General features: G+C 47.2%; 1 protein-coding gene and 1 long non-coding RNA gene across 3 annotated transcripts in view; one reads left to right on the forward strand and one right to left on the reverse strand.

Moving 5' to 3' along the window:
* Nucleotides 1-16,389, forward strand: part of CACNA1E (calcium voltage-gated channel subunit alpha1 E) — a 444,647-nt gene that overhangs the window by 53,770 nt on the left and 374,488 nt on the right. The gene's annotated exons all lie outside the window — the stretch shown is intronic.
* Nucleotides 8,536-9,806, reverse strand: LOC310680225. Its single transcript, XR_014512704.1, has 2 exons — nucleotides 8,803-9,806; nucleotides 8,536-8,714 (listed from the first exon to the last, which is right to left on the reverse strand). It is a non-coding gene; the product is annotated as an uncharacterized lncRNA (long non-coding RNA).

Consider the following 16,389-nt stretch of genomic DNA (forward strand, 5'->3'; position numbering starts at 1 on the left):
CCCTACCTGCCCGCAGATTGTCTCGCCAGAGTGCATGCTCTGGTTATATCTCCCTTGGACTACTGCAATGCACTCCACGGGGGGTTACCTATGAAGGTGACCCGAAAACTACAACTATTCCATAATGTGGCAGCTAGACTGGTGACTGGGGGCGGCCCCGAAACCACATAACACCTGTCTTGAAAGACCTACATTGGCTCCCAGTACGTTTCTGAGCACAATTCAAAGTGTTGGTGCTGACCTTTAAAACCCTAAACGGCCTCGGTCCAGTATATCTGAAGGAGCGTCTCCACCTCCGTCGTTCCGCCTGGACACTGAGGTCTAGTGCAGAGTGCCTTCTGGCGGTTCCCTCACTGCAAGAAGCAAAGCTACAGGCAGTGGCGTAGCGTGGGTTGTCAGCACCCGGGGCAAGGCAAGTAATTTGCGCCCCCTAACCCGTGGATTTGCGCCCCCTAACCCTACCCCCCAGATGTTGCGCCCGGTGTGGTTGGCCCCCCCTGCACCCCCCACGCTACGCCACTGGCTACAGGGAACCAGGCAGAGGCCTTCTCAGTAGTGGCACCCGCCCTGTGGAACGCCCTCCCACCAGATGTCAAAGAGAACAACAACTGCCTGACTTTTAGAAGACATCTGAAGGTAGCCCTGTTCAGGGAAGTTTTTAATGTGTGACATTTTAATGTATTTTTAATCTTTGTTGGAAGCCGCCCAGAGTGGCTGGGGAAACCAGATGGGTGGGGTACAAATTAATAATAATAATAATAATAATAATAATAATGCCACTCCTTTTCTGCATCCTCTGTTTGTTGGGCTGTGAGAGACACCTACCATGAACCCTGCTGAGACACTGCCAGTCAGTGCAGGCATCTAGACAGCTTCTAGCATTCCTAAAAGGGCTTGCTGAGAATGGATCTCTGTGTGGCAGGTGGATCCATGTTCCCTTGGCTCCGTAATGGGGCTGATACTAGGTTAGCAACTGGTGCGGCGAATGTGTTCTGAGCTTGCTTCGTTTGGGGGGTGGTAGTGGTGGTTGGGATGATTTCATGGCCCTTCAGCTGTCAAGTTGTTGAAAGGGCATAGCTTTTCATTCAGGTGTTTACATTGTTAGGTCTTGTTCCTACCTTATTATAAAGTCAGGTTGCCAGGCTACAATTAAAACAGAGGCGTGCAACTGTGTAGAAATCTTTTCCCACTTTAACCTGTGGGAGGTTGGTGTGTCGGTTGAGGCTATTTTGCAGTGGGGCATATTGGCGAAGAGGAAGCAAGCTGACCTCCTTGGCCAGCCCCCAATACCAACACCTATGGCTCATTTGAAGTCTGCCAATTCATGTGACAGGTACACAGCAAGTAAATATTTGACCTCCTGTTGTCCTATGAGGCTATGGGATGCCAAGACAAACCCAGTAGTGAGCCTCATCTGGAGTCACTTTACAGGGAACTGTTTTCATTTAATGTATGAAAAGGTAAAGGTAAAGGGACCCCTGACCATTAGGTCCAGTCGTGGCCGACTCTGGGGTTGCGGCGCTCATCTCGCTTTATTGGCCGAGGGAGCCGGCGTACAGCTTCCGGGTCATGTGGCCAGCATGACTAAGCCACTTCTGGCGAACCAGAGCAGCACACGGACACGCCGTTTACCTTCCCGCTGGAGTGGTACCTATTTATCTACTTGCACTTTGACGTGCTTTCGAACTGCTAGGTTGGCAGGAGCAGGGACCGAGCAATGGGCGCTCACCCTGTCACAGGGATTCGAACCGCTGGCCTTCTGATCGGCAAGTCCTAGGCTCTGTGGTTTAACCCACAGTGCCACCTGCGCTGTATTTGTTCCACCTGTATAGGGGGAACAAATTTTGGCTTATAGAACCAGGATCAGACTGTATGCTGAGTGTGGGAAGATTTCAAGTAGGACCTTCCAGGGAAGTCAGATGTTGAGCTAGCTAAGCCCTTTATGTTCCTTAACAGGGCCTGAACAATACCTCACACCAGGCATAGGCAACCTTTGGCCCTCCAGATGTTTTGGCCTACAACTCCCATGAGCCCTAGCTAACAGGACCAGTGGTCAGGGGTGATGGGTATTGTAGTCCATGCCTGCCTCGCATGATGTGGCATCACTGCCTGCACTTATTATTTAATTCCTATCTGGTTTTACAGCTGAAGCCCTCTAAGCATCCTGCAAGGGTTTTAACGCGCAATAACAAATGCAACCCAGCTGAACCGTCTAATTAGAGATTGTAAAGCTGGGTCCTTTTTAATTAAAGTAACAAGAATTACTCGACAAAACATCAATTTTGCTAAGTAGCAGGTGGTCAGCCAAAACCTTCCCTGGTCCAGAAAATGCTTTCCTGAAGAGGTAAATCTGTACTAGGTTTCTGAAGATTGGTGGGACAGAGGTGTCTGCTGTTCTGATGTGCTTCCCTTAGAAGTGTGTTCTACCCCAGCAAAGCAGGTACCAGCACCCAGAAGGCCTTCAACCTTGTTTTCGTAGTGTACCTCAGATGGTGGGTGAAATGTAGGTGGGTTCCCACGAGGCAACATACAGTCATCACAGCAAGAACCTTTATTGAACTAACAGAACTGGACAACAGGGGCAAAGGAACTGGTTTTATACATTTCTGAAGGCCTGGGCCGTTCCCACTCCCAACGCAATTGGCTGTCTAAACTTCCAAGCTGCGAATCATGACTCAGGGTTTAAGGGCCAATGGCAGAGGCCGAAATCCTGAAGTGTTCTGTGATTGGATATCATGTATCGAATCAGAACACAGGGGCTCAGAATCTTTAGTCGAGACTCAAGCTCAGGACTTGCTATTGAGGACTTGCTATGTTTTTTTAAAGCTTTAAAGGACAAAAGCAGCACTTTGAAAGGGGCCCATGAAGTATCTGGCAACCAGTGCAGGTTTTAAGGTGGGCTTCATATGATCAGCCCAACCATATTCTACTCAGAAACTGGGTTATTGCATTCTGGACCAGTTTCAGCCACTTGGGTTGCTGATAATTTTTTCCAGCATCCTAAATGGATGGAGGTTTGACTGCACTATCATTTTCAGATCTGTATATAAATGAGAAAAGATACTGCTTTGTGATTTAGGGACATTCATCCGAAAAAGTTCATCACAACTTTGAACCTGCCTGGTTTAACTAGTGTTGTATCCATTTGTTATGTTGCCAATGAATTTTATGCGGCAATGCATTGTTATCTATTGAAAACTTTCTATAGAAACGCATAGTGGACATGTTCTTCCCCAAGCATCACTGGTTGCAGCAGCTGAACTTGTCTCCATGGCAACTCCACATAAAACACATTATATCAGCCCAACATTTAGAGAGGTTAGCAGGATGCATATGACCTTGGCTGGCACTTTATAGCCCTGAGTAGCACATTGAGCAAAGCTGGAGAAAAACACTCTTAGCCACAGCTGCAACCTTTGAGCAGGGTGCAGGAGTACCACCAAGCTATAAACTTGTTGCTTCAAGGGAAATGTTTCCCCACCCAGAATTGGCCAGAGCTTTAATGAGTACCAGTTCAGACTCTGGGCTGAACAGATTCAAGAACAATGCAAATTTCTAGCCAGACAACCTTGGCTTGGTCTCAGAGTCCAAGAAGTCACTAACAGAAGTGTCTTGAAGTTGGGTAACAACTTCTGTCAGGCTGTGCCTGATGAAGTTCAGAGTGTTTGGATTTAAGCTTTTGGCCCACAGAAAGGGATCCTTTAATCAGGGAGACATTAAGAGGCAAAATTAGCATTTTTAGCCTTGTACATTACAGGCCTATGGGGCACAGGCGTCAGTTTGCATTGTGTGAAAGGATGGCTATGGTTACAGGATGGCTTAGGCTACACAGGCAGTGTTAGATATAAAATCCATGAACATTTCTATTAGTTTAATCCATTTTGGCAAGTATTAGTGGGATGGCTGAGCTTGCAGTTTGCCTATGAGTAGAGGTCCCTTTCCTCCTCAGACCTCTCTCCCTCTTGTCTCCACTAAATGAGACACGCAGAAAGGTATGTCTCTTAAATTCTAGGCCTCACAGTGCCCCATTTCCCATTTCATGCTACTAAGGAAGCCAGGTACAGTGGTACCTCGGGTTACAGACACTTCAGGTTACAGACGCTTCAAGTTACAGACTCCGCCAACCCAGAAATAGTACTTCAGGTTAAGAACTTTGCTTCAGGATGAGAACAGAAATCGTGGGGTGGTGGGGCGGCGGCAAGAGGCCCCATTAGCCACCAAAGTGGTACTTCAGGTTAAGAAAAGTTCTCCAGAACGAATTAAGTTTTTAACCCAAGGTACCACTGTATGCATCTTAAAATGCAGAGACATCACCTTGCCAACAAAGGCCCGTATAGTTAAAGCTATGGTTTTCCCCGTATGGAAGTGAAAGCTGGATCATAAAGACGGCTGATCACCGAAGAATTGATGCTTTTGAATTATGGTGCTGGAGGAGACTCTTGAGAGTCCCATGGACTGCAAGAAGATCAAACCTCTCCATTCTGAAGGAAATCAGCCCTGAGTGCTCACTGGAAGGACAGATCGTGAAGCTGAGGCTCCAATACTTTGGCCACCTCATGAGAAGAGAAGACTCCCTGGAAAAGACCCTGATGTTGAGAAAGATGGAGGTCACAAGGAGAAGGGGATGACAGAGGACAAGATGGTTGGACAGTGTTCTCGAAGCTACCAGCATGAGTTTGACCAAACTGCGGGAGGCAGTGGAAGACAGGAGTGCCTGGCGTGCTCTGGTCCATGGGGTCACGAAGAGTCGGACATGACTAAATGACTAAACAACAAGACAACAACCACTGTATGTCCTACTGGTGCTAAATGCAGAAATCAGGCATTTGAGTACACACACGCACACGGACGGATGCTGCTACTCCAGGATCCTGCCCTCTTTACACAAACAATCCACCTGCTCCTTCTCTCTCACCCTTTGCTAATGTCATAGGTTGGGCTGCTAATGTCAAACGGGGCAGCTGATCCTTTGCAGTGAGCCCAAAGCCCCTATTGGCTGAAGGGAAACAAAATAGAGAAGAGAGTAAGAGCTGTCATGCCATCAAGCTATGAGCACACAGAGTTCCAGGTACGTTTCTCAGTCTGTCCCAGCCTCAGGCCAAGAAGCTGCAAGTTGAAGCCTCAGAGTTGCCCATTGGTAGTGCTGAGTTTGAGAGCAGACCAACACAACTTGTGGTCTCCTGAGCCATGTAAGGCAGCTCCCTCCCTCCCTCTCTCTCTCCCTCTCTCTCTCTCTCTCTCTCTCTCTCTCACACACACACACACACCACACACACACACACAATCCTTTCCAGTGTTGGGCAGGTGGTTATTTAAACCCTCTGTGGCACATTATATATGGCCAGTGAGGTGTGTTCAGTGGCGTAGCGTGGGTTGTCAGCACCCGGGGCAAGGCAAGTAATTTGCGCCCCCCCCCCCGCTGCACTGTCCCTCCCCCAGATAGTCCCTCATTCTCTCTCTGCACCGCACGCCTGGCACCCCCCCCTACAGTGGGCGGCGACCCGGCGGCTCATTTCGGATTTGCACAGCCAGCACTGCAGTGAGAGAGAGTGAGTGAGCCAGGTAGGGGCAGAGAGCTGCGAGCGCGAGCGCGCCCCCCCCCATGTTGCGGCCGGTGCAGCTGGCCCCCCCTGCACCCCCCACGCTACGCCACTGGGTGTGTTTGACTTGGAGAGTTGCAAGTTGTGTGGCCCTGATTTTAGGAAGGGCAAAACAAAAACTGTAGGATTCTACCCTTTAAAGTTCTGCAGTGCTGAGCAATCTTATTTGTTGCAAACTCCTGCTGTAATAGAACTAGCTGAGCTTTGCCGGGATGGTTGCCAAGTGTTTGAAACGATAGGGAATGTCTCTATGCTAAAGCAAATACCAGCTAAATATCTTGCTTCTTTGTTATCCTGTGAGTGCACAATGGCACATCCCCCTGGGATCAGCGACTGACTGCTTACTTGAAGACTGAATTCTGTAACTTTTGAGGAGAATAACCTCCTTGCAAAATAGTAGGGCAGGCCAAAGATTAATACTGTGCATGTTTTAAGATATGGTGGCCGTTTATCTTTTCACAGAGCTGAATAAATGGGGAAACCAAGGATAGATAATCTGTTGTAGCATATTCTCCAGTTGTCTCTATTTTGCTTAGGAGAAGTCTGATTTTTCTGGTGCCTCTCCCTGGTGAATCACGGTTCCTGTATTTTGCTACTTGAATCTTGTGGATGGGGGAATGTGCCTTAAATTTACGGTCTGTTTGATGCCAAATAAGTTTAAAACGGATAATGAAGCTAAAGTAACTATAGGAAACTCAGAGGGTTTGTGGGTGGCTTGTCATGTGCAGGGCATTGTTGCGTGTCGAGGTCCCCAAGCCACCCCCCCAAATATCTCACAACGCACACTTAATTTTGTTTAAGGTTTTTGGCATAATTTTGGCCACAACTTTATTTAAATACAAAACCGTGAGTGGTTGTTTAGGCATTGGTTAAGACTATCTGTCCCCCCGCCTGGGGACAGAACTGACTTCCGGGCACCACCAAAAGACATTGCAGGGGAAAGCAAGTCGGTGAGAAATGGAGCTGAGTCACAGACCCACAATTCTCATCCGCATGCTCCCCGAAGGCTTGCCGGCCCTTGTCCCATTCCAGGGAGTGGACGAAAAGATGGCAAGCCCCAGGATTCCTTTAACGGAATTCCCTTTCCGCAGCAACCATGGAGGGGCAGGCCCAGCCTATCCTAACCCCTCCTCCACCAATTTATAACCAATGCCTAACCGCAACCTTACAAGTTGTGACGATTTGCTACGCAGTAGGCAAAAACCAAATGGCCCAGCCAATCAGCCAGATGGACAAAATTCCTACCAGGCCCCTGCCCCAACGGCAGACAACCTCATGACAGGCATAGCAAGGTCAATGCAACAACCCCTTACTCAAGGGCGGGTGGGCGGGTGATCCGTTGCATACAGCAAAGAGAAAGCTCCAGGCTACGTGCAGAGTATTTAAACATTTTACCCCTCCCACTAAAATTGCAACATAACTTTTACCCCAGCAACCCAGTGAACCAATCACTGCCCCAGGCCATCTTTAGAGACCCTGCCTGGTAACAGAGGGGTGGCTCAGCAGACCCCACCGCAACACGTGCTCTCCATGAAGGAGAACACACTTTGGCATGCACCAATATCATGGTCTCACTATGTCATGTGTGCTTCCTGGCCAAATAAATGCACATGGCAGATAGTTAACCTATTGTCAAAGATTGCAGTGGCTTCTACAGCTCTGAATACCTACGCTCAGCAATCTAGCGTCTAGGCAGCTATTCCTAGGTTTGCGCTCTATGGAGCAGTTGCAGCAAGAAGGAACCACTTCCCCTCCAGCAGTTCATGCACCTTCCACTGGTGGGCTGTGCACTTGCAACTGGAGACTATGCCTGCATGGAAGCGTCCTCTGCTCACCCCTCTTCAGTCCCCTCCTGGTTCTGGGCAGCAGCAGAGAAAGCCAATTGGGCGCTTGGGGCGGCGTGTGTGCCCTACGCCCAGGGGTGGGGCCAGCTGGGGCTGGATGCTCCGTGGGGCCTCTGAGGAGTCTGCCTGCCTCCTCCCACTCAGCCGCCCTACAGCTGAGGGGGAGGCAGTGGGCGGACGGTTTGGGGCAGCGTGGAGCCTGCGGGCACCCAAGCCACCGCTTCACTCCCAGGAGAGACACATAGTTTGGGCATGCTGCAGTCCCCTGGTAAGTGCCGCTTGGCATTTTGTCACTCCCCTCAGTGGTGACATCTGGGGCGGACTGCCCCTACCGCCCCCTCATCCTCCACCCCTGGTTCTGGGAGACAGTGGTGCAGGAGAGGGTTGGGAAGCACCCTGCCCTTACCTGACCTTCCTCTTCCTCCAGCCCATCCTGTGCTCCAGCTCTGAAGCTTCCCCTGCCTCTAAATCTTCTCTCTTGGCTGGTATAAAGGTCCATTAGCAGACCATTAGGTCCAGTAGCAGACGACTCTGGGGGTTGCGGCGCTCATCTCGCTTTATTGGCTGAGGGAGCTGGCGTACAGCTTTCAGGTCATGAGGCCGGCATGAATAAGCCGCTTCTGGCAAACCAGAGCAGCACACGGAAACGCCGTTTACCTTCCCGCTGGAGTGGTACCTATTTATCTACTTGCACTCTGATGTGCTTTTGAACTGCTAGGTTGGCAGGAGTAGGGACCGAGCAACGGGAGCTCACCCCGTCGCGGGGATTCGAACCGCCGACCTTCCGATTGGCAAGCCCTAGGCTCTGTGGTTTAACTCACAGCGCCACCTGTGTCCCCTTCAGCTGGTATAAGTCCCCACAAATTGCTGCCTATCTCTTCTGAGGCAGATTCCAGCTCCCCTTTTCCCGGTGCACACCCATCAGTATCTTGCCAGTCCCTGACACATGGAGTCTTGTTGGCCTTTGCAATGGCTATGTCCTGCACAGTGGGAATTGATACAATGTCTGGAGTATTTCGGCTTGTTCTGGCTAAAGTTCCCTGATGCTCATAATCCATCAAAGTGCATTGAAATATGCTCAGAGTCAAGGGTGGATTTCATGTTCTTTATTCAGCTCAGAGGGGTGAGGTTGAATGGAAGTTCCTCCAGAATGTCTGCTTTATATACATTATTTACACAAGGGCCCCACGTGATTGGCTATTTCCAGGGTTCACCTGTAGGCCAATCAGGTTGCGGATTCACTTCCACCTGGAGCTGGATTGGGTGGCTCCTGTGGACCAATCAGACTGCTGCATTCTGTATCCTATTGTTCTAGGACCGATCAGACCGCTGCATTCTGAATCCTATTGTTCTAGGACCAATCAGACTGCTGCATTCTGAATCCTGTTGTTCTAGGACCAATCAGACCGCTGCATTCTGAATCCTATTGTTCTAGGACCAATCAGACTGCTGCCTTTTGGATCCTATTCAACTCAGTACATAACATGCATGCACGTTCAAGGACTGTGTGTGGATAAACATGGCTTGTACACTGCCTGCTGCTCCAGGCCACATGCAAACTTCTGACATAATCAGTTGCTGAGGGGCTAAAGGCCTTGGCAAAGGATTATTGCAGGGGTGAGAGAGATATAATGGAATACGTTTTGGATTAACAGTTTCTTCATCCGGGCAATATTTACCTTTAAGCAGCGGTAGCCAACATGTTAGACTACAACTCCTGTCATACCTGACCATTAGCAACACTGACTGGGGCTGATGGGAATTGTAGTTCAACAATTCTAGAGGGCACCTCGTTGGCTATCATGAATCCATAGTCAGAAACTTCCAAACCATTCTGGCAGCACCAAAGAAGCTTCCACTTAAGTACATTGTGTATCACTGAGTGGCTACCTCAGAAGAAACCCAGCAATGTCTCATTATTCATGATGCAGCAGACGGTGCTGAAGATGGACTCTGGATATTGGCATTAGCTTTTTACCTTTGCTGCAGCTACAAACGCTTTGGTTTAAATGGAATTATTATTGCTGAAATGTTGCCTTCTCATGCATATTTATCTCCCCGCCCCCCATTTTCATAGTGAACAAAGCTGAGGATGTGATAAAACTGGGATTGAAGATTCTTTTCTTTTTCAAAAGCCTGAGCTCTTTTTGTATCTGCGTCAGCAGAAAGAACAGAATCCCCTATTCATCAGTGGCAAATTGCACCGAGACAGGAGGGAGCGCAACAGGAGGTGGAACAAAGAGAGCGAGAAGGGAAATAAAAGCTGCAAACTTGAGAAGCAGAGTTGCCTAATTGTGGCCATGAGGCTCCATGGTGAGAGATGGAAGAGCTGACTGGCAAGAGCAGGAGCCATCCCTTGAAGGGCCAGGGCAAGAATTAGGGGAACGCAGCAGGTTGCAATTCTGGAACTGTATGTTCAGCAGCATTCAGGCTGGTCAAGCTGACTTTGGACAATAATGGAAGCCTCCAGCCAGGGAGTGGGCCAGCTAGATCCAGCACCTCTGCAGCTTCCCAAGGTCTTGCCAGACCTTCTCTACCTCTTAGACCACCTTGCCATCATGATGGCTGTGTTCTACTGCAACTGCTGGCAGCAGTATGCCTCTGAGTCACTGGAGAGCGCTGCTGCACTCAGGTCCTGTCTGTGGGCTTCCGACTGTGGGAGAACAGGATGCTGGATGACATTGGTCTTTGGTCACATCCAGCATGGTGTTCCTTGCCTTCTTATGCAGTCGCTAGCTCCCAGTACTCCAGTTTCCAAAGAAGTCGCAAATGGCTGAATTCCCCCTTTTAAAAAAGAAATAAAATAAAAGTTATTTACGATTTTCAGGTTTATACATTTCAATAATTTTACAATCATTTTAACATTTCAAAACTCGATTTACTTCCCCCTCTTTCTGCACTACCTTAAATTTATTTTTAACATCTTCTTCATATCCAAATTGACGTATTTTGTTCATTTACTCATCTACTTTAAATACATACTCCTATGACTCTGCAGTTTATTACAATAATCCCGATGATGTTCTTGTTGTTGTTGTTTAGTCGTTTAGTCATGTCTGACTCTTTGTGACCCCATGGACCAAAGCACACCAGGCACTCCTGTCTTCCACTGCCTCCCACAGTTTGGTCAGACTCATGTTTGTAGCTTCGAGAACACTGTCCAACCATCTCGTCCTCTGTCATCCCCTTTTCCTTGTGCCCTCCATCTTTCCCAACATCAGGGTCTTTTCCAGGGAGTCTTCTCTTCTCATGAGGTGGCAAAAGTATTGGAGCCTCAGCTTCACGATCTGTCCTTCCAGTGAGCAGATTGTGAAGCTGATTGTGGCGTTCGTACGGAGCCCCCGGTTGTCTCACGGACTATTGACCTGTACACCACTAATCCACTGCCACCAACCAGGTCCTCCCTGGTAAAATCACTTCAGTCTCAGTCAGCTTTTCAATTAATAAAGAAGAGTGTCTTTTATTTCAGATATAAAACAAAACTTGTACAGCATTCCAAACGGTGTTCCTCTTTACTTTCTTAGTTCTGTGTTCCTCTCTCTATCTCTGCTATCTTCCCCACACTCAAGGACCAACTGCCCTAATTGTTTCTCTATTACCAACTGCCTTTCCCAACCAGCCAACCCATGCAATCCAACCAACTACCCACCCACAACTCCCAACAAACTCCTCCCAGAACTAGTTTTATAGACCCACTGACTCCACCCCCCTGGATCCTGTCTGTGCAACCTATTTAACTATTTCCCGTCCAGCACTCTCTCATATATGTTAACGTCACACTGATGTTCTTTTTATATATATATATAATTTTTATTGATTTACAACACAAATATACAATTTTATCCAATCTTTGACAAACAAATTCTCTCTTTTTCTGGACTTCCCTCAGCTTCTCTGTCAATCATCCATCTCTGCCTCTTGGTTACGCATTCCTTTCTTAGCATGGCCATTAATCTTCCCTCCCACTACTCTTATTTCTTTTTAACAATACATCTCAGCTTTCACAGTGCTTCTTGAAATCCCACTAACGTTGTTTGAACATCACATGTGTTTTTCAGATATTCTACAAATTTCCCCCATTCTTCGATGAATTTTTGGTCCTTAAGATATCTTATTTTCCCAGTTAATTTGTCCAATTCTGCATAGTTTGTTAGTTTCAGTCTCCAGTCTTCGATCGTCGGCATTTCCTCTTGTTTCCATTCGTCACACTGATGTTCTTACCTCTTTACACTTTGTCTGCAAATATCCAATAAACTATTTCCATTCTTTTAAAAAATGTTTTTTATCTTGATTTCTTATTTTTCTGGTAAGTTTATCCTTTTCTGCATATTCCAGACTTACTGGCTGAATTCCCCTTGATATGCAAGCTAGGCTTGCAACTGCAGGTCCTCTTGGCTCCCCAGCAGCCATTATTTTGTCTCTACCCCTTTCTTGTTCATCAGTCCATCCCTTCCTTGCTTCTCTGTTTCTCTGCCTTTCCCATTATACTCTCTTTTCATTTAACTTTCATCAGGGCTTTTCTCCCCAGCCAGAACTTGCTGGGACTCAGTTCCTGAACCTCATCCTGGAAAAATAGCACTGTCCGTTGTCCCCTAGATAACTTTGGTTTTCAGTTCCAGTTGGACTTCTAAGACAAAGCTTTTTATGTTCCCTCACAACAACAGCATTTTCCAATTCTACTCCTTGTATTAATTTTACAGATTTTAAAAAATAACGTATTAGCTAGGTAGCATTTAACACCAGTTGGAGAAAGATCTCGTTGAGGATAAGTGATCAATGTTGGCAATACCAGGCATCCAGAGCTATTTTTCAGTATTTTATGGGCTGGTCCAGGGGTCAGCAAATGCTGTGAATCTTTGTAAGCCTAGAAATAAATAAATGAAAATTCTTCCTAGAGATCCCCTTGTAATATTATGCAGGTATCTGAAAACAACACCATGATATCAAATTAGGACTGTGAAATGACAGCTCATCTGTTGACTGCTTCTAAAATGGCAAGGTGCCAAAACTGTTAATGCCCATTCCTGTCTCTAATTAATAAGTGGCTGGTTAGAATTTGAGACATGGCATGTATGGTAAAATTAACAAATATAAGCAGGGTGAGGGAGGGAGACAGCAAGATAATTTGTGCATAGAAAAGCAGAGCCTGTTCGTTCTCTGTTGGGAAAACTAATAGTAAGGTGTCATAACTCATAGTAATTATTATTATTTTACCCAGCCTTCGCCCAAAGGTCCCAGGATGAATCACAAAAATAAAGCAAGTCTTATAACTCTACATCAAAAGTGTCAAAAGCCAGAGTACAGTGGTACCTCGGGTTAAGTACTTAATTCGTTCTGGAGGTCCGTTCTTAACCTGAAACTGTTCTTAACCTGAAGCACCACTTTAGTTAATGGGGCATCCTGCTGCCGCCGCGCCGACAGAGTGCAATTTCTGTTCTTATCCTGAAACAAAGTTCTTAACCTGAAGCACTATTTCTGGGTTAGCGGAGTCTGTAACGTGAAGCTTCTGTAACCTGAAGCGTATGTAACCCGAGGTACCACTGTATAGAGATGCATCTTCAGCATTCACTGGAAGTTGTATAATGAAGTTGTCAGAGCCAGACGAGACACTCTGTGGGAAGGGAATTCCACAGCTTAAGGGCTGCCATGGGTTGCAGGTGGCGCTGTGGTCTAAACCACAGAGCCTAGGGCTGGCCAGTTGGAAGGTTGGCGGTTCGAATCCCCACGACAGGGTGAGCTCCCATTGCTCGGTCCCAGCTCCTGCCAACTTAGCAGTTCGAAAGCATGTCAAAGTGCAAGTAGATAAATAGGTACCGCTCCGGCAGGAAGGTAAATGGCATTTCCATGTGCTGCTATGGTTTGCCAGAAGTGGCTTAGTCATGCTGGCCACATGACCCGGAAAAACTGAGGGTAAACGTCGGCTCCCTCGGCCAGTAAAGCGAGATGAGCACCACGACCCCAGAGTCATTAGCGACTGGACTTAACTGTCAGGGGTCCTTTACCTTTAAGGGCTGCCACAAAAATGCCCTCCCCTCTATCTTTTCAGGACTCGGCAGGAGAATAAAGTAGACTTGCTTCACACCCCAACTGAATCCCTGTGTACACATCCTTGTATATTAATTCCCTCACACCCATCTGCCAGTCACTCCTATGGTAAGAGATAAAGTCGTGTACTTTGAGAACCCTTTTGCAGTGAGAGCAAAATCTGTCTTCATCTGCCCTTAGGTGCGCGTACCACCACAGCCAGTGTGGTGTAGTGGTTAAGAGCAGTAGACTCGTAATCTGGTGAACCAGGTTCGATTCCCCGCTCCTCCACATGCAGCTGCTGGGTGACCTTGGGCCAGTCACACTTCTCTGAAGTCTCTCAGCCCCACTCACCTCACAGAGTGTTTGTTGCGGGGGAGGAAGGGAAAGGAGAATGTTAGCCACTTTGAGACTCCTTCGGGTAGTGATAAAGCGGGATATCAAATCCAAACTCTTCTTCTTCTTCTCTCTCAGGGATATACAGTATACAGACCAGAGTCGGCCCACCCATGAAGCAAGGGGAGGCAACCACCTCAGGCTCCAATATCCAGAGGGGCAGCAGACCCCGATGTAGATATGTACTCCCCACTTGTTCCTGATAGAGATCTTTGCTCACCCGTTCTTCCCTGGTGGAGAGGTGGTGCACCAATTTATAGTTCACCTCGGGTGACAAAATGTCTTGGGTCGTCCCTGATACAGACCCTACCTCTGCTACGACCACTTTCTGTCCATCATAAAGACAAGCGTGTGCCTGTTAGAATTCCTGCTCCATGATTGTAGTTATGGGATTGTTGTCTATCACATGACGGTACAGTGGTGCCTCGCAAGACGAAAAGAATCCGTTCCGCCAGTCTCTTCGTCTTGCGGTTTTTTTCGTCTTGCGAAGCAAGCCCATTAGCGGATTAGCGCTATTAGCGCTATTAGCGCTATTAGCGGTTTAGCGGCTATTAGCAGCTATTAAAAGCTTAAGGGATTAGCGGATTAGCTGCTAAAAGGCTATTAGCGGCTATTAAAGGCTTAAGGGATTAGCGGATTAGCTGCTAAAAGGCTATTAGCGGCTTAGATCAGCTGATAAGCGGCTTAGATCAGCTGTTAGGCGGCTTAGCCATCAGCTGTCAAGCGGCTTAGCTAACAGCTGTTAAGCGGCTTAGGGGCTTGGGGAAAAGGGGGGGGGAGGGGAAAAAAAACCCAGGAATCGCAAGACATTTTCGTCTTGCGAAGCAAGCCCATAGCAAATTCGTTTTGCGAAGCACCTCCAAAACAGAAAACCCTTTCGTCTAGCGGGTTTTCCGTCTTGCGAGGCATTCGTCTTGTGGGGCACCACTGTATATGGGAAGTGACGGTGTGGGAAGTGACGGAGACAGGATGTTTGTGTTACTGTGTTCCGTGAAGTGGGACTATTGTCCTTTGTTCTTTCTCTCTTTGCTGTCTGATGCCAGAGAGAGAGGGAGCCATGTTGCAATGCTCCGTGTGTGTTTATATGTAAATAAAGTAGATTAGCAAAAAATCCTGAGTTGCTGAGGTCTGTTACGTAACTGGGCAAACTCTGCAGATCCCTAAGTGTGCTGGTGTCAGCTGGCATCAGTCGCTGTGATGTTCGGGCTGAAGAAAGCTTATGAAGCTCCCGAACGATCGACCAGGAGGGAGGGAACATGCCAGTCGGGCATGTGTGTCTGCCAGGGTCCTACTCGAGTGTAGGCTGAACTCCTGACAGTGCCTACCTGCCTCCAAAAGCTGGTGAACCCAACTCTCAAGGGAGGTTCTGCCTTGGGATACATGGAACAAAGTCTGCTATCTTTTTATGGAACTTTTGTTCCATATAAGTGAATGCTTCTCCCGCTGCTCCTTGAAACTTGATAGGCATGGGCCTTTAGTGAGCCTTTTGTGAAAAACGCAGGGGACTTTGGAGTAGGGTGAGCCTTTTTTACAGATGTCTTCCCGAACAATAAAAGCCTTGTTTGAGAGAAAGATGTGCTCCTCCCCGCACAAACCCCTCTGAGCTTCCGTTTCTATGGGATCCTATTGTTCTAGCCTCTCCAAAGTGTTCTCCTGACTCTTGTGTGCTGCTGAATATGATGTTGGCATGATCTCATAATTGCCTTAGTAGGTCGATTTAAGTAATGACATATATTGTGGCTTGTGAGTCACTGTGGCAAACGGCAACAATTGCGATGAGAACGTGTCCTAGACGGCTCCGCACAGTTAAATAAGAACTTGGTTATGATGATGGTGATTATTAATTGTGCGAACAGTATGGGAGTCTACTGGGGAAGGAGGCAGACATGAAAAGAGCAGTAAGAAATCCCGGCGGATTATGAGGACTGCAAGGAAGAAGTGCAGAATGAAGCCTGAAGCGGTGGTTGGTTTTTCAGAGAGCTTTTGTTCTTGTCAAGGACACGGGCGCTCTACACTCCCAGAGTGTTGCGTGTTTAATTAGAGCCTTAGACTGAATTAAAAAAAGAAAAATATATATATTCTGAGATTCTGAGTTCTTTACCCCACCCTCCCCTGTTACACTCAAACTGTTTAGATTTTTGTTGGCATCTTTAGGGGGTGGAGTGCGGTGGAGCTGGTGAGACGAGAGCTTTGCAGTCGTAGAGGACTATCTCCTGGAAGGAAGGGAGACAGCATCTATTCTACTAAGCAAGTAACATCAGATTATTCCCACAGTAGCAGTTAATGAAATATTTCATGGATAATAATAATAATAATAATAATAATAATAGTAATAGTAATAATAATAATTTATTATTTATACCCTGCCCATCTGGCTGAGTTTCCCAGCCACTCTGGGCGGCTCCCAATCGAGTGTTAAAAACAATACAGCATTAAATATTAAAAACTTCCAATAGTAATAATAATAATAATAATAATAATAATAATAATAATAATAATTTATTGTATAATGCTTGTATGATAAT

Source organism: Podarcis tiliguerta (assembly GCF_965153285.1).
Source record: "Podarcis tiliguerta genome assembly, chromosome: 6".
Taxonomy (NCBI): domain Eukaryota; kingdom Metazoa; phylum Chordata; class Lepidosauria; order Squamata; family Lacertidae; genus Podarcis; species Podarcis tiliguerta.